Genomic DNA, 25404 nt, shown 5'->3' with positions numbered 1-25404 from the left:
ATCAGCCTGGAGGGGGCTAAATGCAGTGTTCCCCAACCTTGTCCTCAGGGCCCACCAACAGTGCATGTTTTGTGGGAATCCAAAGAGGCAGTTAATCAGCTCTGCTGAGTCACTCACCTGTGCAGGTTTACCTCACCTGTGCATGTTTGTGGTTTTCTGCAAAACATGCACTGTTGATGGGCCTTGAGGACTGGGTTGAGGAACTATGGGTTGAAGGAAGCCCCAGGTATGTATATACATTTTTTTATTTCCATCTCAGGTGCCCTTTAAAGAGAATCTGTATTGTTAAAATCGCACAAAAGTAAACATACCAGTGCGTTAGGGGACATCTCCTATTACCCTCTGTCACAATTTTGCCGCTCCTCGCCGCATTAAAAGTGGTTAAAAACAGTTTTAAAAAGTTTGTTTATAAACAAACAAAATGGCCACCAAAACAGGAAGTAGGTTGATGTACAGTATGTCCACACATAGAATATGCATCCATACACAAGCAGGCTGTATACAGCCTTCCTTTTGAATCTCAAGAGATCATTTGTGTGTTTCTTTCCCCCTGCAGCTATCTTCCACTGAAGTGTCAGGCTGTTTCTTCCTGCAGAGTGCAGACAGCTCTGCCTGTATGTAATTCCTCTGTATGTGAAAGCCCAGCCAGCTCAGAGGAGGATTTATCCAGCTTGTAAGAGAGAAGAGAGAAGCTGCTCTAATCTAAATAATACACAGGCAGTGTGCAGAGAGGGGCCTGGATGGGGGAGATGCATCACAGAACCACAACACTGAAGAACTTGGCAGCCTTTCAGACACAGGCCTGACAAGTCTGACAAGAGAGAGATAAGTTGATTTATTACAGAGATGGTGATAGCAGAAAGTGCTGCAGTAAGCCAGAGCACATTAGAATAGCTTTTGGAACTTGTAGGATGATAAAAAACAGGATGCAATTTTTGTTACGGAGTCTCTTTAAGTAACACTGTAGAAATAAAATTGCCATGCTTTTTAGGACACTTTTTGCTGTTGGGATGAAGCTAATTTTGAGTCCAAGGGCAGATATGAATTCTCCCCTCAAGACACAGGGAGATGGAATCCAGCGACGTCCCCTGATGAGCATTCCCTGATCCATCTATCTGCCAGTGGGTATACATGAGAACACACAACCAGTGAGAATGAGAGTTCAAGCGATCACAGTACTTTTTGCGGGAGTCGTCCGGGATCTTAAAGAGACTCCGTAACAAAAATTGCATCCTGTTTTTTATCATCCTACAAGTTCCAAAAGCTATTCTAATGTGTTCTGGCTTACTGCAGCACTTTGTACTATCACAGTCTCTGTAATAAATCAATGTATCTTTCCCTTGTCAGACTTGTCAGCCTGTGTCTGGAAGGCTGCCAAGTACTTCAGTGTTGTGGTTCTGCTATGCACTCCCCCCTCAGGGGGGAAAGAAACACACAAATGATCTCTTGAGATTCAAAAGGAAGGCTGTATACAGCCTGCTTGTGTATGGATGTATTTTCTATGTGTGGACATACTGTACATCAACCTACTTCCTGTTTTGGTGGCCATTTTGTTTGTTTATAAACAAACTTTTTAAAACTGTTTTTAACCACTTTTAATGCGGCGGGGAGCGGCGAAATTGTGACAGAGGGGAATAGGTAATGTCCCCTAACGCACTAGTATGTTTACTTTTGTGCGATTTTAACAATACAGATTCTCTTTAAAGATCTTAAAGCCACGCGTCACCAAATATCTGCGTAATTGCACATCTGTACCCACCTTGCAAGATCGTAGAGGCGATCGCTCAAAAAATTGCCAGTCGTTGGAAAAGAAAAAAAAAAAATCGCATAGTGGGTGCAGGAATTTAGAAATGTTGAGTGTGTGTCAGCCTCGTTTATTACTCCATGTTTGCCAAACAGCACAGCATAAGAAGCTCCTAAATGCAGCGTTTCTCAACTCTGTCCTAAAAGCCCACCCACAGTGCATGTTTTGTGGAAATCCACAGAGACAGTTAATCAGCTCTGCTGAGACACTAATTGCCTCACCTGTGCATGTTTGTGGTTTCCTAAAACATGCACTGTTGGGGGGCTTTGAGGACGGGGATGAGAAACACTGTCCTAAAGCATCATGGATTTGATAACTCAGCAATGACATGCTAGGCAGCGGGGCTGTCTAATATATTGATTGTCAGTGATGACAGCAAGCCGCCTGTTCATTCTTGCACGTAGCTGTCAGTACCAAGTGCAGCATGCAGGCAAAAGCCGATAACGTGTGTTCATCCTCCCTCTGCCCCATGAACTACTATTTAATGTGTACCCACATCCAAAGCAGAAGCTGCCATCCCGATCTGCAGAATACTGTATACCCAGATGAAACCACAGGTTAATTGAATGCTTGCCAACCCCTTGAAAACCTCTAATTTCCATTTAAAAGCATACCTACAGCTGAAAGTGCTTGTAAACAATGGAGATTTGGATGGAAGTATTCTAGAACAGTGTTTCTCAACATTTTATTGGTATGTACCCCTTTTAAAACCCTGTACTCCCCAAGTACCCCCTAGCATAGTAAACATTATCACAGGTACCCCTTGACAAATATATATTTAATTATAGTACATGATAATTGGTTGTAAACCATTTCCAAGCATTTACTATTGCTTTTAATTAGCTAAAATACTAATTTGGTGTTTAAGATTTAGCATTTTCTAAAAAACTCTAAATTTGTTATTCTTGGTTAAGTATATCAAGCCTGAGTACCCCCTGGAACCATCAGAAGTACCCCCTGGGGTACGCTTACCACACGTTGAGAACCTTGGTTCTAGAAGACTGAAATATAATTGAGCCATGTTTAGGGAAATGATCCTTTACAGGCGTTCAAATATATTATGTAGATGAGCGAATGTATAAATAAAACCATTTACAAAGGATCATTTGTTTAACACACAATGATATATACTGTAGATATTAACTAAACAAGTTTCTCAAAACACTTTTTTTTTTAAAAACATCTTTTTATTGATTTTGAGAAAAAGGAACAAAACAAGAACAATGACAGTGCAATGCCTATAAAGCTGACAGTGGACATCAGTTGAAAAATATAGAAATACACAAAAAGTTGAGGTTCACATAGCACCGAGAACATACAGAGGTATAATATGCATTATATGTAATAGAGCAAAGCGACGTTCAGGTGGAAAACTTGAACAGGTGATATATAGATTTCAGTACAGTCCATTTCTTAAGCACAGAAGTAGAAACATTGAGTAAACATATCGTAGGAATCCTATAGAATCGAGGATGCTGGGTGTAATATCAAGTTCAGGAGAGACTGATTCAACACATTTAAGCCAGTGATCCCAGACCTTGTGGAATTTAGAATGAGCACCACGTCCTTAGCCAGGTTAATTTATAGAGAGGGAGAGCCTGATTAATTAACTTGGTCTTCAAAACACTTTATAAGCAAACTTTGTAAGTTATACTTGTAACGGTTTTATGTGCTGACACCTGTTCTACATGTTGTCAAATTTCCTTTCTATTGAAGTGTGGGACCTAGGATCAGGATGGGGGGTCCCTAGCTACTGTATACATAATGGAAAGGCCTCATTACATAATAAATCACAAGCTTCCAGTAATTTTCTTCTGACGACGTATTTTCTAAATCTTTTTTTTTTTGTTTTTTTCTCACAGTTTCCCCATAACAAATCGCATACAAAATATTCCATCCATATGCTTTACAACGCAATGGATTCAATATAAGTTTGCAGTAAGTTTTTGTTAACACTGAGCATAAACAGCCATGACTCTACGGCAGGTAAGGCTACGCTCACAATGGTGCGGTGTGGTATGACGTAACGGCCGCATTATAACATGGAAAGTTGCACCTCAATGCAAAACCAATTCAATGTTCACAGTGCGGTGTGAATGAACAGAGTGCTGAGTCCAAACGCACTGCATGCATAGTGTGCAGTGCGACTTTGCCGTTCTAATGCTGCTTTTACAGGGAACGCAATGCCCACTGTGAACACAAGAAATTCTTATTAAATACTTAATTCTTTACATAGTTTAATGTGCTGACAACAAAATCACACACAAATTATCAATGGAAATCAAATGCATCAACCCATGGAGGTCTGGGGTTTGAAGCCACACACAATTCAAGTGGGAAAAAACCCACTACAGGCTGATCCAACTTTGATGTAATGTCCTTAAAACAAGTCAAAATGAGGCTCATTAGTATGTGTGACCTCCATGTGCCTCTATGACCTCCCTATAACGCCTGGGCATGCTCCTAATGAGGTTTTAGATGGTCTCCTGCGGGATCTCCTCCCAGACCTGGAATAAAGCATCCACCAATTCCCGGGCAGTCTGTGGTGCAACATGGCATTGGTGGATGGAGCGAGAGATGATGTCCCAGATGTGCTCAATTGAATTCAGGTCTGGGGAATGGGCAGGCCAGTCTATAGCATTAATGCCTTCATCATGCAGGAACTGCTGGCACACTCCAGCCACATGAGGTCTAGCATTGTCTTGCATTAGGAGGAACCCAGGGCCAACCGCACCAGCATATGGTCTCACAAAGGGTCTGAGGATCTCATCTCGGTACCTAATGGCAGTCAGGCTACCTCTGGCGAGCACATGGAGGGCCATCCCACAACATTACTGACCCACTGCCAAACAGATCATGCTGTACGATGACGCAGACAGCAAAACGTTCTCCACGGCGTCTCCAGACACTTTCACGTCTGTCGCATGTGCTCAATGTGAACCTGCTTTCATCTGTGAAGAGCACAGGGCACCAGTGGCAAATTTTACAATCAAAGTTCTATGGTAAATGGCAAACATCCTGCACGATGTTGGGCTGTAACCCCCACCTGTGGACATTGGGCCCTCATACCACCCCCATGGAGTCTGTTTCTGACCGTTTGAGCAGACATGCACATTTGTGGCCTGCTGGAGGTCATTTTGCAGGGCTCTCGCAGTGTTGCTCTTTGCACAAAGGCTGTGGTACTGGTCCCGCTGCTGGGTTGTTGCCCTCCTACTGCCTCCTCCACATCTCCTGATTTACTGGGCTGTCTCCTGGTAGCACTTCCATGCAGTGGACACTACGCTGACAGGCGCAGAAAAACCTTCTTGCCACAGCTTGTATTGATGTGCCATCCTGGATGAGCTGTACTACCTGAGCCACTTGTGTGGGTTGGAGACTCAGTTTCATGCTACCACTAGAGTGAAAGCACCGCCAGCATTCAAAAGTGACCAAAACATCAGCCAGAAAGCATAGGAACTGAGAAGTGGTCTGTGGTCACCACCTGCAAAACCGCTCCTTTATTGGGGATGTCTTGCTAATTGCCTATAATTTCCACCTGTTGTCTATTCAAGGGCTTTTCAATCTTTTCACTAATTGTACCACTTTTATCACCTGAATATTTAGAAGTACCACCCATGGGCCTGCGCAGTAGAGTGAACCCGATCAGGCTCGGCTGTTTCCACCAAAATCAAAGCGGAGAGCTGCTACGGCATATGCGGGTATGCTGACAAGGAGATCTTTGGGCGTCCTTTTGCTGTGGAGGAAGGTGGAAGCCTCTTTAGCCCCCGAGGTCCTCGCTGTGCTGCCCTGCAGAATAGTTCAGACCTCTGTCACACTGTCACTGTGCACCGATTGCCGGGCTGTCTCTTCACCACTGATCTGAGGTCTGAAGTATGCCGCAGGGCAGCACAGCGGGGAGCGTACGAGGGGAGCTGAACTTTGTGGAGGCAAGATGGGATGATGACAAGTGGCAGACAAACCTGGTGTGTACCATCTGGCCAACAGTAAAGTACCACTGGTGGTACGCGTACCACAGGTTGAAAAGCCCTGGTCTATTCCATTTGTACAACAGCATATTAAATTGATTGTCAGTGTTGCTACCTAAATGGACAGTTTGACTTCACAGAATCGTGATTGACTTGGATTTACATTGTATTTAAAGTGAACCCAAGGCGAGAGGTACATGTAGGCTACCATATTTATTTCCTTTTAAGGAATACCAGTTGCCTGACTGTCCTGCTGATCCTATGCTTCTAATACTTTTAGCCATAGGCCCTGAACAAGCACGTAGCAGATCAGGTGTTTCTGACATTATTGTCAGAATTGACAAGATTAGCTGCATGCTTGTTCCTGATATACTTCAGACACTACTGCAGGCAAATAGATCAGCAGGGCTGCCAGGCAGCTGGTATTGTTTAAAAGGAAACAAATATGACAGCCTCCATATAACTTTCACCCCAGGTACCCAATGACCAGAGATAAGCACACTTGTACTGCTCTCTGCAGTGAAAGTAAATATCTTCACACAAAGAGAAGTCTTGGAAATGCTTTCAAATGTTATTTTATGGACCTAAAAGTAGTTACTTACATTTTAGCGTCTCTAGTATAATCCCACTTTAAAAATCCAAAAATCTTATATTATGCTCCAGCACTAATCATTGTTTATTTTGCACACAAAAAAATCCAAAACGTTTTATTCTATTTTTTATTATTATGTGTTACTTGAACTGGGAACCTCGTCTGAATTTCCCAACCAGTGCTTCCAATTGGTCATTCATCTGGACAAATTATCATTGGTGGGAAATCTGTTCCAGTTTAGCCAATTAGAATTTCCTAATGAGCAAATAAAGAGACCGTAATACAGATGAAGAACAGAAGAAAATATTTTTGGGAAAATAGACCTGGATACAGGAGTAGGAATTGCGTTGTCGCCATCAGCTGGGCGCCAGAGGAAGCTGCAAATAGTAAAGTATCTGTAACTGAACTTAGGTATATGTATTTTTCTATCTAAAAGGGGTTTTTACGTGTTTTCATGAGCCCCAGAACCATAGACATACAGAGATCTTGCCAGGAATACTGGTTGGTGAAACATATACTAGTAACTATATATACCTGTAAGCTCAGCTCTTCCTATTCAGTAAGCAAGGACCTATTCAGTAAGGAGTTCATGGGTAATACTCCTTAACACTGATACTGCCTACTGAGTGCGCTCTAGAGCTGCCTTGCAAGCTCTTCGAGTCCGACAGAAGAAAATCACTGTACAAATACTGGAATTATTAACTGACTGATAACAGACCCACTGGCATCCGCCAGGATAAGCTTTGCAAGTCTACTGACATGTAGAAAGTCTTTCGTCAGGCGATGGTCACAAATAGATTTTTCCAACATTCTGCTTGAAGAAATTGGTTCTGATGACTGGAAGTACTCCGTAACAGACTCCTGACTAAGCTTCTATGCTCCAGTGTGCCATTTGCTTTTATTAGTCCTTGTAAAGCTAGCCTCAAGCTGACCACACACAGGCCTAGTCTGGCAATCCCTGATTGAAATGCTAGTCAGGAAGTATCACTTGATATATTACACTGTATCTTTCTAACTGATCTTTTTGCTCACACTTGTCGCTTTGCATCATTTTGTACTGCATGATTCAGCGCTAAACCATTAATCTGCTACTCCACATGACCGAGAGTTTTATCTATACCTAATCATACTTTTTTTTATCATTTTTGTCTTTGCAATCAACTGAGCATTTATTCCAAGCTCAGGAAAAAATTGTTTTGGTTTTAACCACTGTGAAAAAGGAGGTGAAACGTCTTTTTGTGTTATTATTGCTGTGCAGGTCTCCATATCTCTGGGTGCGTTTCCCTCATTTCAGTCCTGTCCTAACTCACAGGTACTGGATGAAAATCTGCAATAGGAAGGAAGAGAGCAAGAATACATTTTTTTCGGTGGGGAATCATAGACTAGTATTCATACAGACCTATGATTGAAGCTGCAATAAAACAAATTACATAAACCAAAATGTCCAACAATCTTTTTACATAGCACTGCCAATAATGGCCACAAACAACCATGAAGTTTACAGGGATGGCGATTTTGGAAGAGTCACACATTTAAGCCTGCTCAAATAATTCATTTTTGTGAATGTAACGGCAGCACCCTACTTTGTCACTTTGTATGGTGATTGGGTGTCACTGGACAATGATGACCACTACCTGTACGATTATCTAGTACAATCACTGGTATCAAAAGCTGAATGCACAATGCGCCTGATGTTGCAGGTGTAAACTAGGCTATAGACTTCTCATCGTCCCCTACAATTTTTTATTGCGCACCCCATTTCTGCTTCCAGAGCAGACTACTACCAAGGTTCACATCACAGCCTTGTAGGTCCTACGGGCAGGAAATGAGGGGAATACTGTACTAAAAACCAAAAGCCGTACTGAACCCCCTAGACATAATTATAATGCTGGGAATACACTGTTCGTTTTTTAGGTGATTAGTTGATTTGATAGATAATTTCCGACATGTCCGATCTCCCTTTCGATTCTTTCGCCCCTCGATTTCTGATAGAATCGAATGGAAAAAGATAAGAAAAACGAGCGGAAGATACGAGAATCGACTGCAGAATCAAGCAGCAAAAACGATCGAGAGGAGAATGCATGGCAGAAACGAACCGTGTATTCCCAGCATTATACTGATTTAGTAAGTAGGAAGGAAGTAAACAGAAGCTAAAATATCATCAGCAAACACAGTCCGACAACAACAAAAACAACGGTTAGAGTCTGATAATAGAAAGAACAGGCATAAGGAGGCCATAAATAAAATCAACAACATTATTTTTGGCTACATTTTTAAATTGTCAGAAAACAAGCATACAGTGAGGGGGAGAAAGAAGAATTAGTGCATTCACATAGCTGCAGATGAACACAGAGATCCACATTACAGAGGGGAATTCTATGCACATGTGGAAAGTAATCCTAATTCCAGAGTCCCTTCACAGCACTACACCTTACAAAACCAATATGCTGGGTCATTAGCCTTTACAACTCTGTGTGCGCTGGTGCTGTGTGATCACACTGCTGTAATAAGACTTCTTCCTCACTGTAACCAGAACAAATACTTTATACCACAAGGGATGAGTAAACGAGAATACAAAGTTCAGTCTCTAGGCGAATTGGGCCTTTCTCACTTACCGAAGTTTCCTAAGAGAAAGGCCCAGTGAATCGTCATGCAGTTGCTTTATCTCCGAAAGAGCGCGGGCATAACTTGGGTACGTTATGGTACCAAAACTTTGTTGAGAAGCGCGTAATGGGTGTCTGATGAGCAAATAATTTGCTCCCAGGATGCACAGCATGGCCCAGCAGCCAAAGAGATCCCACCACAGGCAGATATAAAGGGGGGCAGGGGGCAGAGGGAGGGTTTTTCACTCCATCTTGTATTCCCTGTGTGATAGCAGCTAAAGAGACAGACAACCAATAAAATTCAACTGTTAAAAAAAGAGACAAAGACAGGGAGAGAGGTGAATGCTTCAAGGAGAGAAGGCTGCTAGTAGTTAGGTGTGGTTTAGTAACTTAGAACTGTGATTTGTAGGGTGTATTGTGCAAGATTGTAATTTGGAGAATTCATTGTGTGCTGAAATTGTTAGATACAAATATGTAGTTGTATCTAAACTGTATTGCCAGCTATTGAGAAAATGGTGAACTATATGACTTATTCATGGCAGATTTATATAGGTGAAAACTGTGTGCACAGCAAGGTACTTGTAGTCCTCCAGAGTCCAGCTTGTTTGTTGCTAGCTGTACTGGACCTAGTACTAAGAAGAACTGCCAGCTTTATCATTCCTTCAGCGCTGGCTCTGTAACTAAGGTAGAACTGTGTGTATAACTAGACAGGCACAGTCACATTGTCCCTTAAAGGGAAGGTCCAAGCAAAATAGAAAAATGAGTTTCACTTACCTGGGGCTTCTACCAGCCCCATGCAGCCATCCTGTGCCCTCGTAGGCACTCACTGCTGCTCCAGTCCCCCGCTGGCAGCTTGCCGACCTCGGAGGTCGGCGGGCCGTATTGCGTACATTTTTACGCATTCACGCTAGTGCAGGAACATTAACACTTACATTTTTACGCATTACTGGTTCAATGCGTAAAAATGTACGCATTGAACCAGTAACGCGTAAAAATGTATGTGTGTTACTTAACATTAAGGAAAGAAGTAATAAGGACCCGCAAGGTTCTTCTTGCCTGCGCAGTTGCTTCCTCCTAACATCACTCTGTTAGTAATGACTGCTGGGGAACCATGAGTTTGCCTTTGGATGAATCAGTTGACTGTCATCTCATTTCTGATGGTACCCTGAGGACTGAAATGACGCAAACATTCCCATTTTATGGTTCATTATCCTTTTGTTCTGCATATAATCCAACTTGGATAAAGGTAGTCAACCATTTAAAAAAAATGAGCAGTTAAGACAGAGACAAATAAGACTACTTTTGGCTTCTCCTATCAAACAAAAAATGAGGGCAAAATTCTTCAGCTGTCACACTGTCAGATAATACAGTAAAGGTATAAACACCATAAAAGTACGCCAGCCAGCAGAAAGCCTGTTCAAACTTTTCCAGTAACTGAAACAAAAATTTCTTTTAATTTAGGGGAAGAATTCTATAAGAAACTATTGGCTACTGAGATAATTGTGCTTACAACCACTGCTAAAGTACTATTGCACAGGAGAAGCACAGCAGGTGCTTTTAATTTTTAAGTGACAGGTAGATACCATTATGAAAAGATTCCTTCTTCAAGAAGGCAGAAGACTCAAAGGCGCTCCGAAACTCAACTGCCTAGAGTTCTACACGCACTGGAGTAATATTTAACCACTCAGCTGCCGGCCGGTTTCATTTGCCACTGAGGGGGAAATTCTGAAGCATAGGTCTCTTATCCCTATGTCTTACTGAAGAAGCTGGCAAGTTTTTGAAATCTTGGCACACAGTAATTTCATGCATGAAATAAATTGAAGTTATAAAGACGTATTATTTCTGCAGGGTAAGAACAGACACTAGCACCTTTGAATGAAACAAATTGCTGAATAGTTCCAGACAAGCCGTGTCAGACCCAAATTCTACCTCTTGGTTAAGCAATTCAGCCATTTCATACTCTACATTTTAGACAAGGTTCCAACGCTAGTTGTTACTTTTAATTTAAAAAAAAAAATCTAGATTTTTTTTAATTCTCTCTTTTTTTTCCTGGCACAACATCAGAAGCTCTGTGTGCAAGATTATACAGTAGATCCCAGGTGTCCCAGTCTTCCAAATACACGTACACTCCAGTTCTGCATGTGTCTGAAGTGTACCTGTCACACATACAACAAGAAGGACATCATAGGAATAATCCCCCCCCCCCAAAAAAAAAAGTGTTACACTTGCAGCGGTTTAAACTGTTGAATTCGCATGCAATTTTTAGCAAAATCGAATTTGTCGTAGATCTTATGTTTTTCAATGGCATCACATTTTTTCTGTTTTTTTATTTTTTTAATTTTTTTTTGCAGTTTGAGATTCTGCTGCATTTTAAAGTCATGTGGGAGGTCTGAAACAAACAAAAACACATTATGTGTGAAAAACAAAATCATGTGCGATTTTTAAGTTAATTAGATATATTTTCATTTAAATTAACTTCATTTATATGCAATAAAAAAAACCACAAGCTGAAAATTTGCATACAAATATGCAAAAAAAGTATTAAAAAATGAGATGGACTAGTCCAAAACCTGTCACTTCTGTCAGATTTCTACTACCTACTGTAAGTGACAGCAACATAGGAGAAACGTATTTTATGGCTCATTTTACTCTGGAAAAAAAAAACATAGTTCTTATTTGTATATGTTTGCACATATTTTAAATGTTACAGATTTTCGCTGTAGTGCCCCTTTAATAAACCAGTAGAAGTGGTAGTGGTGTGATTATTAGTATTTTTTTATCAAATTAAATATCTAAAATGAACTACTGGTAAATAAATCAGTGTCATCTATTTTAATGTTGATCTCATTTGTATTCCTGGGATTGGATACGGATCTGATGCTGGCATTTTAAGGGAGGTTCTCTTTTGGACTTTCTGTTAGCTGGTAACTGATACTGTAGTTGCAGGGCAATCACTGTTGGCGGTTTCCTATTGGGATATCTTCCTGAATGCCTGGCTTAAATTCTTTAATAAATGTAATAATCCTAAGAACAGTGTTGCAGGGGTGAAATGACTGTTCTGCTGCCAGTGGGTTCTTCATTATTTATTTCCGTTTACTGGGAATGAATGCCCTCAGCAAGAAACAAAGCACAAGGAGGGAGTGTACAGCTGACACTTCCAGAGTCTGTATTGTACCATTCCACTCGCACTATTACTGTATCTCATGCTGGAGCTTCACAACATAAAGCCTGACACTGCATACAAGGCATCAATACAGCCCAATTCACATACTTTTGAATGAAGATTTTTTTGCGGACTTGCATCCAGCTCCATGCATGCAAAAGTGTGCCACAGCAGCCAACATTGAGCTCGACTCACTGCAAACATCAAGACTGAACATTGAGGCTGGTTCAAAGTACGCCATACGATTTGCAAAATTGTGCAAATGTGTCTTCAGCACATGCAATGTATTTCAGTGGAGCTACGGTCTATTTGTGACCATTTCAAATTCTGGGCTTGCGAATACGCTGCGTTTACAACTCAGACAGCAGGTCTGCTTTTTTTCAGATTACAAAGTAAGTCAATAGGATATGAGAACACAGAAATGTTTTTAAAGAAATGATTGCATTTTGCATGAAATATTGCCTGCGATTTTGAAGTTAATTAGATATATTTTTCATGTTAATTAGCTTAATTACAATTCATGCATTACTATGCATTGACTTCACATTGCGAAACTGCAAATGCAGACTGCTTATGCATATGCTTTTTCTTCAATAATAAATGTAAACCCTCCCAACACACGCTAGACTGAAATCGCTCTAAACAAATCAGTGTTCTCCCCAGAACTTTTTTCCAGCCACATGGCATGAAAAAGAAGCCGGGTGGGGCGAGATGAGAGAATGCTGGACCTGCGCTTCTTTTAATAATTCCTTTTTTTTTGTATAGCGCTTTTCTCCTGTCAGACTCAAAGCACTTGCAAGGCAGCCACTAGAGCGCACTCAGTAGGCAGTAGCAGTGTTAGGGAGTCTTGCCCAATGAACTCCTTACTAAGTAGGTGCTGGCTTACTGAATAGGAAGAGCCAAAATTTGAACCCAGGTCTCCTACGTCAGAGGCAGAGCCCTTAACCAGTACACTATCCAGCCACCACTGTATAGTGGTTCTTACAGCATAGTAGCTGGTGAGCCGATGACAGCCAGGTGCTCACCAAAACTAGGCGGGTGGAACACCTGGCTAAAAGAGCCCGGGGAAAACACGGCAAATTATACAGTAAATGAGGGGTCACATTCAAAACATTCAAAATAAGAACAAAAATGATGGCAAAATGAAAGGAATAAACAATATACACTTCCAGCTTAGAATTTCATCCATACTGTAGGTGCAGGTTTTTCATCATTGATGGCATCTTCCACTTAGACAGCCAATATGGCCTTGGGGGGAAAACAGAACCTTACATGGCCTGTGGCCTCATGGTTCATTTTCCTTCATATTAACATTTAAAGATAGGAATACATCAATTTAAAGGATAGGAATAAAGTTTAGAACCACTTAAAGGGGAACTTTAGCCTAAACAAACATATAGTCATTAAGTTACATTAGTTATGTTAATTAAAATAGATAGGCAATATAATCTCTTACCCACCCTGTTTTAAAAGAACAGGCAAATGTTTGTGATTTCATGGGGGCAGCCATCTTTTTGGTTGAAAGGAGGTGACAGAGAGCATGAGACACAGTTCCAACTGTCCTGTGTCCTGATCACACCTCTCCCAGCTGAAGCTAAGCTGCAAATTCAAAATTTAAAAAAACTAATTTGAGCCAAAACGGCAGAAGGAAAACAACAACATCAGAAATCCCATCATACTTTGCACAGCATCAGGGGAAAAATGCACTGGCAGATTTCTTTAAAGGGAGCTTAGCTTCTGTGCAGCTAAAAATGAGGCTTGGGTAAGAAAAACAAAGTTCTGATGCTGTGAAGCTGTTAAAGAAACACCAAGCCTTTTCAGTGCTGCTGAGTAGATTTTTAGTCTGGAGGTTCACTTTAAGCACATTTTTAACCTGCTGAGCGGTCTGGACGAGCTCAGCTCGTCCAACACCGCCAGAGGCTGCCGCTCAGGCCCTGCTGGGCCGATTTTAATGAAATAAAAAGCAGCACACGCAGCCGGCACTTTGCCAGCCGCGTGTGCTGCCTGATCGCCGCTGCAGCGCGGCGAACCGCCGCGTGCAGCGGCGAAAGAGGGTCCCCCCAGCCGCCCGAGCCCAGCGTAGCCGGAACAAACAGTTCCGGCCAGCGCTAAGGGCTGGATCGGAGGCGGCTGACGTCAGGACGTCGGCCGACGTCCATGACGTCACTTCGCTCGTCGCCATGGCGACGAGGTAAGCGAAACAAAAAGGGACTGTTCCTCCAAAAGAGGGATAGTTTGGAAGTATGAGTGAGGCTTCCATTCACTACTTTTATAATGCATACCGGTTCACCATTTTTAATATCTTCTATGCATTTTTATGGAGATTTTTTTTTCTTTAAAAATGTTCTCCTCCTTCAAGCCTAGTTCACCAGTGAAAATTAAGTATTCACTCTTTCATAATTCTTGTTTTGAAAGAGAAGATAAAAACAAACAATAAACCCACCTTCTTTGGCCATTTCTATAACAGTTTCTGATATTTTTCAAGGAGTTTTGAATCAGGATGATACCATTTATTGGCTAACTCAGAGATGAATAAACAGTAAGCTTTCAACTAATAATAAACCTTTGTCGGACTTGGCTTCTGACAAAATGTGAAAAACAAAGCTTATATATACACTGACATATTCCTGCAGCAGAACTATGTAATTAAATCCCCCAAATCCTTCCTGGTAGAGGCAGAGCTTTGTGCAGTAGCTCTGCCTCTACTCGCGTCAATCTCCGTGGATCTCTGCCTCTTCCCATCCCTCTCAGTCTTCTTTCACTGAGAGGGGCTGGGAGAGGCGGCGATCAGTGGGGATTGACGCTACAGTGCTAAGCTCTGCCTCCCGGGCAGCAAAATCCACAACCTGGAAAGTCGTGGAATTTTGTCCCGGGATTTGAGGAGTTTAATTACATTGTTCTGCCGCAGGAATGCGGCATTTTAGCTATGCTCATAGTGCTTAAATGTCAAATAAAAAGAGGATTTTGGAAGATTTCAGACTCTCTTTAACTGCTTTCACAGGCATCCTGGCTAAATTGATAAGATCAACAGTTCCCTACAACATAACATAAAACAGGTGATGGGAAGACATCGTAAATCCCGAGTTCAATCGTGACTGGGCTGACTACATACACCATTAGTTCTAAGCTATAGAGAGCTGTTGCATTTAAAACCACCTTCCCAGCACATGAAATAAAATAAAATGAATGGTGACAGACAGTAAACACCATCTTACCAGCACAAGAATCAAAAAATGAAAAGATAGAAAAAAATAAAAATAATTGTGGCATTTAAAAGTTAAAACCAATCATACCAGCACAAGACGTTAGAGTCCGTGTTTAAACCATCTTCTACAGTTTTGAACCAATGTATAAATTTTGTTTCTTGTGTTAGTCTCACTTTTTAAACCCATTAATACAGTGACAAGAAAAATCGCAGTTTCTCTCTTAGTGCTTCACAGTCACCAATTCTGAAATTTGCTACAAACATTTAGAGTTCATTACATTTTGTGGAGCTCCAAAAAGAACAAACAGAGCAAACGTGTTGTCTTTCTTTACCCCTAGTCTTGTATAGAAATTTCATAGGGGAGGGATTTCCACAACACCATTCTCTGTTTCAGAAATCCCCATCTTGGCAAGATAAAGAATCACATGTCGGGTCCAGTGAAACCAGCAGGAGACAACACATCAGAGCACCAGAGGGCACAGAAATAATACCAGATATTTTACAACTTTTGAACGCGAAACAAAATGAAATGGGTAAGATCATATCACAGCCTGGAAAACCAAACAAAATGACTAAGCGTCTAGTACAGCCTGATGTTCCACACATCATTAAAGGATAACCGTGATATAAAGCACTAATCTGCTGGACAAAAAGTGAAATGTTAAAATGCAAGAAAATGTTATGCGGACCAAGTCTCCTCTTTCATTTTAATTTCATTTAACGGAGTGTCGCTATTTCCACATTGCTACTAAAACTCAGTTTGTAATGCAATGATTTACAAACTGCATTCGTTTCTGCTAAGTTAGTCTCGAGGGTAAACTATGGGGATAGGGCATTAACTAGCGATAATAACACTGTCAGTTTTGGCTTCAAATAATTCTTTTTCGACTTGAAAAGTTATTCGCTGCGCAAAACACTCTCTGCAGCTAGCTAACCAGTTCACCTATCTGTGTCAGGAGACAAGCAGAGTAATACGTTATTTGCATTACAGCTTCAGTAACAATAGTAGTTTGTTTAAAGGACAACTGAAGTGAGAGGGATATGAGGATGCCATATTTATTTCTTTTTAAGCATTGCCAGTGCACTTTGTTCTCTGTGCTGCCAATTAAGAGAGTTGCTAGATGTCACTTTAACTCTCTGTCATAGCCATATATTTAAAGTGGACCTGAACTCTTGCACAGGAGAGAAGGAAAACATAGATAATGCACCCCGTATGTATTTAGAGAGTTTAGCCTGTCTATTCCCCCCTTAACTGTGACTGAGCAGAAGTTGTAATTTGATCTCTCAGCTGACTGCCACCGCAGAGACCTAATTGGTAAATACAGGATGTTAACAAGATGTCTGCTTTCAGGAACGCAGGAAGTAGACAAACTGCAGATTTACATAAAGAAATGTTTTTTCTTTGAAAGTTATTATGCTGTTGCTTATCTTTTAAAGCAGAGGGGAAGTTCTGAGTTCGTGTCCGCTTTAAATGATTTCTTCAACACAGACATACAGACCTGATTCCCTATACATTACTGCTAACAATAAGGGGTGGGGATAGAAAGAAGTGGAAAACTTTTAAGCACAGATCAAAAAACACACATTATGAGGCGTAACAATCGCTGCACCAGGAAGTGTAAAAAATAAATAAATAAATCACCTGCCTTTCATGTCTCTCATAACATTTACATCTTCTGTCACATAGCGGCTTGTTAGTGTGACTCTCATTACCCCACATTATTTCTGGGGAGTCAGCCATTGCTAAACCTAATTTGATTGACATTGGCAGGGGGGATTTAGTAGAGTTTCATTATTAATAAATTGTATTAGTATGATCTCAATAGCCTACATTTTACATTTCAAAATAGAGTATGTAGAAATGCACCAAGAAAGTCTCATGTGATGCGGGACAATAATAATGATAAGGAGAGGGATTTGTTGAGCTTCATATTGACTCAGGCCCATAAGGAAAGAGGAAAAGAGAACAAGTCTAGATAATGTTTAATAAAAGCTCTTGCTGTGCAAACACCTTCTGGACCTCTGCCTAGCCTGACTAGGCTTAGGCCACATACACACATCAGACCACAGTCTTTTGAAAATGAAAGATCACAGACCAATCTTACCACCCTTCATGTAGTATGAGAGCCATACTCTACACAGTCTTTTCTATGGAGCTGAACTCCACATCAGAAAAAAAATCTTTGCAAGATGCTGCACACACAGATGCTGTACAGACACAAAAGATCAGTATCTGCAAAAGATCTGTTCCTGCCAAAAATCCATTCCTGCAAATTGCAATGATAGTCTATGAGATCTGCAGATCATCATACACACATGATTTAACTGACATTCATCTGCAGATCAGATCCACCAGGATGGATTTTCAGATCTGCAGATGATTGCTTGATCTGCAGATGAATGTCAGTTAAATCATGTGTGTATGATGATCTGCAGATCTCATAGACTATCATTGCAATTTGCAGGAATGGATTTTTGGCAGGAACAGATCTTTTGCAGATACTGATCTTTTGTGTCTGTACAGCATCTGTGTGAGCAGCATCTTGCAAAGATTTTTTTCTGATGTGGAGTTCAGCTCCATAGAAAAGACTGTGTAGAGTATGGCTCTCATACTACATGAAGGGTGGTAAGATTGGTCTGTGATCTTTCATTTTCCAAAGACTATAGTCTGATGTGTGTATGAGCCTTTAGGGTGCATACACACATCAGACCATAGTCTTTAGAAAGTGAAAGATCACAGACCAATCTTACCCCATTCCATGTAGTATGAGAGCCATACTCTACACAGTCTATTCTATGGAGCTGAACTCCCCATCAGAAAAAAATCTTTGCAACATGCCGCACACACAGATGCTGTACAGACACAAAAGATCAGTATCTGCAAAAGATCTGTTCCTGCAAAAGATCCATTCCTGCAAATTGCATTCATAATCTATGGGATCTGCAGATCATCATACACACCTTGTTTAACTGACATTCATCTGCAGATCAGACAATCATCTGCAGATCTGAAAATCCATCCTGGTGGATCTGATCTGCAGATGATTGTCTGTTAAACAAGGTGTGTATGATGATCTGCAGATCCCATAGACTATGAATGCAAGTTGCAGGAGCGGATCTTTGCCAGGAACAGATCTTTTGCAGATACTGATCTTTTGTGTCTGTTTGTGAGCAACATCTTGCAAAGATTTCTGTCTGATGGGGAGTTCAGCTCCATAGAATAGACTGTCTAGAAATGCTCTCATACTACATGAAGGGTGGTAAGATTGGTCTGTGATCTTTCATTTTCCAAAGACTATGGTCTGATGTGTGTATGCACCCTTAGGCCACATATACATATCAGACCATAGTCTTTTGAAAATGAAAGATCACAGACCAATCTTACCACCCTTCATGTAGTATGAGAGCCATACTCTACTCAGTCTTTTCTATGGAGCTGAACTCCCCATCAGAAAAAAAATCTTTGCAAGATGCTGCACACACGGATCTGTACAGACACAAAAGATCAGTATCTGCAAAAGATCTGTTCCTGCCAAGAATCCATTCCTGCAAATTGCAATGATAGTCTATGAGATCTGCAGATCATCATACACACCTTGTTTAACTGACATTCATCTGCAGATCAGATCCACCAGGATGGATTTTCAGATCTGCAGATGACTGCTTGATCTGCAGATGAATGTCAGTTAAATCATGTGTGTATGATGATCTGCAGATCTCATAGACTATCATTGCAATTTGCAGGAATGGATTCTTGGCAGGAACAGATCTTTTGCAGATACTGATCTTTTGTGTCTGTACAGCATCTGTGTGTGCGGCATCTTGCAAAGATTTCTCTCTGATGGGGAGTTCAGCTCCATAGAATAGACTGGGAAGGTATGGCTCTCATACTACATGAAGGGTGGTAAGATTGGTCTGTGATCTTTCAGTTTCCAAAGACCATAGTCTGATGTGTGTATGAGCCTTTAGACTGCAGCAAGATCGGTCTTCAGGTTATTTTACCAATCTACCCTCTGTTTGTTATAAATAATCCTGTATCTCTGCCCTCTTGTATTCCCTGCCACACTCAGCATAGTCACACTACTCACAACTTGTACTATGGAAAAGCAGAGTTGAGTTTCATAGGTTTTTGTGAAGAAATACAGTTGCAATGGAATAGGAATGTCATATATTCGGCACAGACTGAAATTCTCTATGAGCAAATAATATTGCAAGAGATGTTTCCAAAAACTTAATTCATCAATAGTTATATGTTAATAGGTAACTTTACAAGATAAAACGTAGACAAAGTTGATGATTAGCTTAAAGCAGTCATTAAAACCACTAAACTTTAAGAAAAAGCTACTAAGTCTAGAAGCTTGGATTTCTGAAGCAGTTTCTGAATGTTCTAAGCTAATTTGTGGTTCACAAGGTTCAGTAATAGGTTCATTAATTCTTTGATTTCTTTATAAATTATACTAAGTTCGGGATACAGAGATTGTTACATAGTTATTTTGGTTGAAAAAAGACATACGTCCATCTAGTTCAACCAGTATAAAGTACAACACCAGCCTGCTCCCTCACATATCCCTGTTGATCCAGAGGAAGGCAAAAAAACCCTTACAAGGCATGGTCCAATTAGCCCCTAAAGGGAAAAAATCCTTCCCGACTCCAGATGGCAATCAGATAAAATCCCTGGATCAACATCATTAGGCATTACCTAGTAATTGTAGCCATGGATGTCTTTCAATGCAAGGAAAGCATCTAAGCCCCCTTTAAATGCAGGTATAGAGTTTGCCATAACTACTTCCTGTGGCAATGCATTCCACATCTTAATCACTCTTACTGTAAAGAACCCTTTTCTAAATAAATGGCTAAAACGTTTTTCCTCCATGCGCAGATCATGTCCTCTAGTCCTTTGAGAAGGCCTAGGGACAAAAAAAGCTCATCTGCCAAGCTATTATATTGCCCTCTGATGTATTTATACATGTTAATTAGATCCCCTCTAAGGCGTCTATTCTCTAGACTAAATAAACCCAGTTTATCTAACCTTTCTTGATAAGTGAGACCTTCCATCCCACGTATCAATTTTGTTGCTCGTCTCTGCACCTGTTTTAAAACTGCAATATCTTTTTTGTAATGTGGTGCCCAGAACTGAATTCCATATTCCAGATGTGGCCTTACTAGAGAGTTAAACGGGCAATATTATGCTAGCATCTCGAGTTTTTATTTCCCTTTTAATGCATCCCAAAATTTTGTTAGCTTTAGCTGCAGCTGCTTGGCATTGAGTACGATTATTTAACTTGTTGTCAATGAGTACTCCTAAGTCCTTCTCCAAGTTTGATGTCCCCAACTGTATCCCATTTATTTTGTATGGTGCTAGACCATTAGTACGTCCAAAATGCATGACTTTACATTTGTCAACATTGAATTTCATCTGCCATGTATGTGCCCATATAGCCATCCTATCCAGATCCTGTTGCAATATGACACTGTCTTCCTGAGAGTTGATGATTCTGCACAATTTTGTATCATCTGCAAAAATAGCAACATTGCTCACTACTGCATCTACTAGGTCATTAATAAATAGATTGAAGAGCACTGGACCCAGAACAGACCCCTGTGGGACCCCACTGCTAACAGTCTCCCATTTTGAGTACGATCCATTGACCACAACTCTTTGTTTTCTGTCCATTAGCCAGTTCTGTATCCATGAACACAGACTCTTCCCCAGTCCTTGCATCCTCAACTTTTGCACCAGACTTTTGTGGGGAACAGTGTTGAAGGCCTTTGCAAAGTCCAAGTAGATCACATCTACAGCATTCCCAATATCCATATTAGCATTCACTACCTCATAAAAGCTGAGCATGTTAGTCAAACAGGACCTGTCTTTAGTAAACCCATGTTGATGCTGAGAAATAAGATTATTTTCTACTATGAAGTCATGTATAGTATCTCTTAGTAACCCCTCAAATAGTTTGCATACAACTGATGTTAAGCTTACAGGTCTATAATTTCCTGGATCTGATTTTTTGCCCTTCTTAAATAATGGGAAAACGTGGGCTGTACGCCAATCCACTGGGACTCTGCCAGTTGCAAGAGAGTCACAAAAGATAAGATAAAGGGGTTTATCTATAACTGAACTTAATTCCCTTAGGACCCGAGGATGTATGCCATCCGGGCCAGGTGCCTTGTCTATTTTTAATTTATTTAGTCTTGCCTTCACTTCTTCCTGCGTTAAGTATTTAATATTACAGTTAGAAGATTGAGACTCTTCTGCCTCTGTAGTTTGCAACAGTGCTGTTTTTTTTGTGAAGACAGAAGCAAAGAAAGCATTTAATAACTCTGCCTTACCTTGGTCATCCACCATTGAGTTCACACCCTCATCCTTTAGGAGTCCTATACAGTCAACCTTTCTTTTTTTAGATTTAATGTACTTTTAAAACTTTTTTGGGTTAGATTTGATATCCTTAGCGATTTGTTTTTCAACTTCAATCTTTGCCTGCCTAATTTCTTTTTTACAATTTTTATTGCACTCCTTATAATTGCTTAGTGCAGCCTCGGTCCCCTCCTGTTTTAAGACCTTATAGGCATTCTTTTTCCCTCTTCATTTTATCTTTAACCTTTCTATTCATCCATAGAGGCCTTTTTTTATTCCTAGATATTTTGTTTCCATATGGGATATACATACTACAAAATTTATTGAGTATAAGTTTAAAAGTTTGCCATTTCCCTTCAGTGTCTTCCCCTTGTAGTACATTATCCCAGTCACCAGATCAAACGTTATCATGTTATCACGTTATCATGTTGTGATCACTATTTCCCAAATGTTCTTGAACCTGCACATTTGATACATTATCTGGTCTATTAAAAATGATCAGATCCAGTAACGCATTCCCCCTAGTTGGTTCAGTTACCATTTGAGTCAAGTAATTGTCCTGTAGTGCTGCCAGAAATCTGCTGCTTTTACCAGAATGGGTAGCCTCAATACTCCAGTCAATGTCTGGAAAGTTGAAGTCACCCATAATTATGACCTCATTTTTACTTGAAGCTTTTTCAATCTGCTGTAGTAATCGCAGTTCTGCAGCTTCATTAATAAGAGGTGGCCTGTAGCATACCCCAATAAGCAATTGGCAACTTTTATTTCCACCATGAATATTTACCCAAACGGACTCCACATCTTCGCAATCTTCCTCCATCTCATCGTTGAGGACAGCTGTAAGAGGATTCTTAACAAAGAGACAAACCCCTCCACCTTTTTCCCTGTTCTATCCTTCCTAAACACATTGTATCCCTCTAAATCTGCTATCCAGTCATGGCTTTCATCCATCCATGTCTCAGTTATTCCCACAATGTCATAGCCTTTGTCATTCAGAATGAACTCTAGTTCATCTATTTTATTTGCAAGGCTCCGAGCATTGGTTATTATGCACTTTATATTTTTACCACCACATTTACCAATTTTGCCTACACTAGACTAGGTTATCAGAGACCGGCTGAAATGTACGCTGGTCTCCCGGGATACATGGGTGGAGCTGGGCAAAATACCAGTCGCCTATTGGCAATTCACATTTTGGATTGTGTATTCCGGCTGGCTGCCCGTCTCCACCCACATTGAATCCTGGACCTTGTAGTCTCATTACATGGCGCCACACTATTGGCCCCCTATCGCTTCCTCTTCTTCATCCACACCAATCGGCTGGCGCGACACCCGGAAGAGGCGGGGAAAGACCCGCATTATACCGGGTGTCTGCGCCGAGCCGTCTTACGAGGTGCACAGCGTGACCAAGGGTCTAACAGGACGCGAAACGGCCATTGCAAGCCCCGTTCGGTGCCCGGCACCCCCACTTCCACCTCACCACCACTGCCACCACTGTTGATGGATACATCGATGTGTTGATGTCTGCAATTACTTGAGTCCGCACAATAATGACAAACGGAAAGTGCTCTGATCTTTGTCTTTTTTCTTCCGCATACAACACTAGAGCAAAAACAATCAAACACTAGGAGAGTTTGTGTAAAAATTAAGTCCCTGTATGTTCTCTATCATACTTTATAAATGGCACTTTTACTATCTCCTAGTCACCGAGAACCACAAGGGTTTCCTTTATAGAAGAGCCTAAATTGCCTCTGCTAACAGCACTGCTCTCTCCCTGTGTAAGAACTATGCAAAGATAAGGGAAGGAGAGATGGAGTGTGAGAGAGAATGGAAAGAGAAAAGGAGGAGGCAATAGTAGAGAAGGCAGAGTAAAGAGATGGGGAGGGGGGGACATTACAGCAGGAGGTACATAGAGTGAACGATGGTGACACAGGTGAGAGGGGGTCTGACTCTAGCAGCTCATCACATTACAGCACTGGCAGAGCTGAGTCTAGCAGACAGCCTGCCAATGAACATGCATGGACAGCCCCTGGTACAGGGACTCTCTCTGAATGACATCCACTCACTTCCAGCATCCTCTGCACACACAGCCATTCATTGGCATGATAAAGTTTATAGCTACTAATCAGGAGCCACAAACAACTCGCGACCAATTCATAAACAAGCAACTCTGTAGCCGCTCGTCAGACGTGCTTGTATCGCATCTCCCCTGAACGCCGGTGTGGCTGTGTTATTTCCCTGGTGTGTCTTTCCCTCCCTCCTTTACTTGTCCTTTCCATCATCCACCCTCCAGACGACATTTCTCCGACTCTTTCTGTGTGACACGAGTGGAAGTGAGCGAGTGGAGCTGCTGTGGCCGCACACACGCCCCCCTGCTCTGGCACTGTCCCTGTCCCCCTGCCGACCTTTCCCCAGGGAGAGCATACCATCAGGGCACTGGCTGAGGGGTAGTGGGCGCCCTGTGACCCGGATAGGGCAAGGGAGCCGACAGAAAAGTACGAGCCTTACCCTTCAGGTGAAATGCAGGGGGTCCTGGCTGCTGCTCCGGGGGGCTCTCCTGCTTCTCACAAGGGGGAGTGGAGACAGGACTGAGAGAGGTGTTGCTGGGATGTCTTATCTTTCTTTCCCTCCGTCTCCCTCCTTCTCAGCTTGTACTGTCTTTCTCTAGCAGGAAGGAAGAAGGGAATGAGGCAGGGCTGACGTGAATGGATGCAAAACAGCTCCTCCTAAGCCTGCTCTCTCTCGGTGTGTGTGAAAGAGAGACAGAGGGAAAAACAGAAAGAGAGACAGAGAAAAAAGCACCCACCCTGCAGCCTTCTATCTCTTTTGTTTTCTCACTTCCTCCCCTCCTCCACCAAGTTTTCTTTCTCTCTTTACACTAAGGACTGGGGATTTTTCTCCCTTTGAAACTTGTTGGTTTATTGAAAGCAGAACCTGTTTTTTTTTTTCTTTCTCTTCCTCTTTTCTCTTCCCTCTTTTACACGTCTCTTTATTTAGTGTAACATAGCTCTAAACTGAAGTAAAATGTAAAAAATAAAAAAGTATGTTCAAGGAGATAGGAATACCTTGGGATATAGTTGTGTGTGAATATATTAATTCATGATGTGGAGAATCATGAAATTACAATGTTTCTATAGCTGTTATAAGTTAGGCTCAGACACATGTCCTTAGAGGATGTTTCACTTTCCCAATGGCACAGGTGGTTTACATCCATTTGTTATTATGCCTGTTAGCACACTGAAAACCTAAGTTACACCCACATACACTTGTCACGCCTCTTTTTTTAAGATTACCTCTATAGCCCCACCTCTCTCCCCTTGACTTCTACCAGTTGATGGACTGCTGTATGGCAGCATTATTGTATTTGCCGGGTGGGTGGCACCATCTAAAATAGTATTTGCAAGGATAGTACTTAGCAAACCTGTGAGTAAAAAAACTTAAAAGTTTGATACTTACCTAAGTAGTGGGAAGCCTCTGTCTAGAAGATGGATCAGAAGTTTTCCTATCCTCCTTGAGCCCACCACTGCTGCCAGGGACCCAGGGGTGTCAAACTCAATAATGTAAAGGGCCAAAATCTAAAACACTCTTATTTGGGGGCTAAATTGTTTATTCAAATTTAACATTTACTGTCTCAAAGTGGCAAAACTATAGTGACCATGGGTACCCACTCCTCCCCCTTCTGCAGCGTAGTGCAATGGAGAAGTTTAATATTTG

General features: G+C 41.4%; 1 protein-coding gene across 1 annotated transcript in view; it reads right to left on the bottom strand.

Annotated features, from left to right (window-relative positions):
• Positions 1 to 24322, bottom strand: part of ZNF710 (zinc finger protein 710) — a 163001-nt gene extending 138679 nt beyond the window's left edge. The window contains exon 1 of the mRNA XM_068272479.1: positions 24199 to 24322. The gene's annotated coding sequence lies outside the window, so the exon portion shown is untranslated. The remainder of the gene's footprint in view (positions 1 to 24198) is intronic.
• Positions 24323 to 25404: the final 1082 nt, after the last annotated feature.

Source organism: Hyperolius riggenbachi, chromosome 3 (assembly GCF_040937935.1).
Source record: "Hyperolius riggenbachi isolate aHypRig1 chromosome 3, aHypRig1.pri, whole genome shotgun sequence".
Classification (NCBI taxonomy): Eukaryota; Metazoa; Chordata; class Amphibia; order Anura; family Hyperoliidae; genus Hyperolius; species Hyperolius riggenbachi.
The sequence above is the reverse complement of the archived record's forward strand: the minus strand, read 5'-3'. Positions and strand labels throughout refer to the sequence as shown.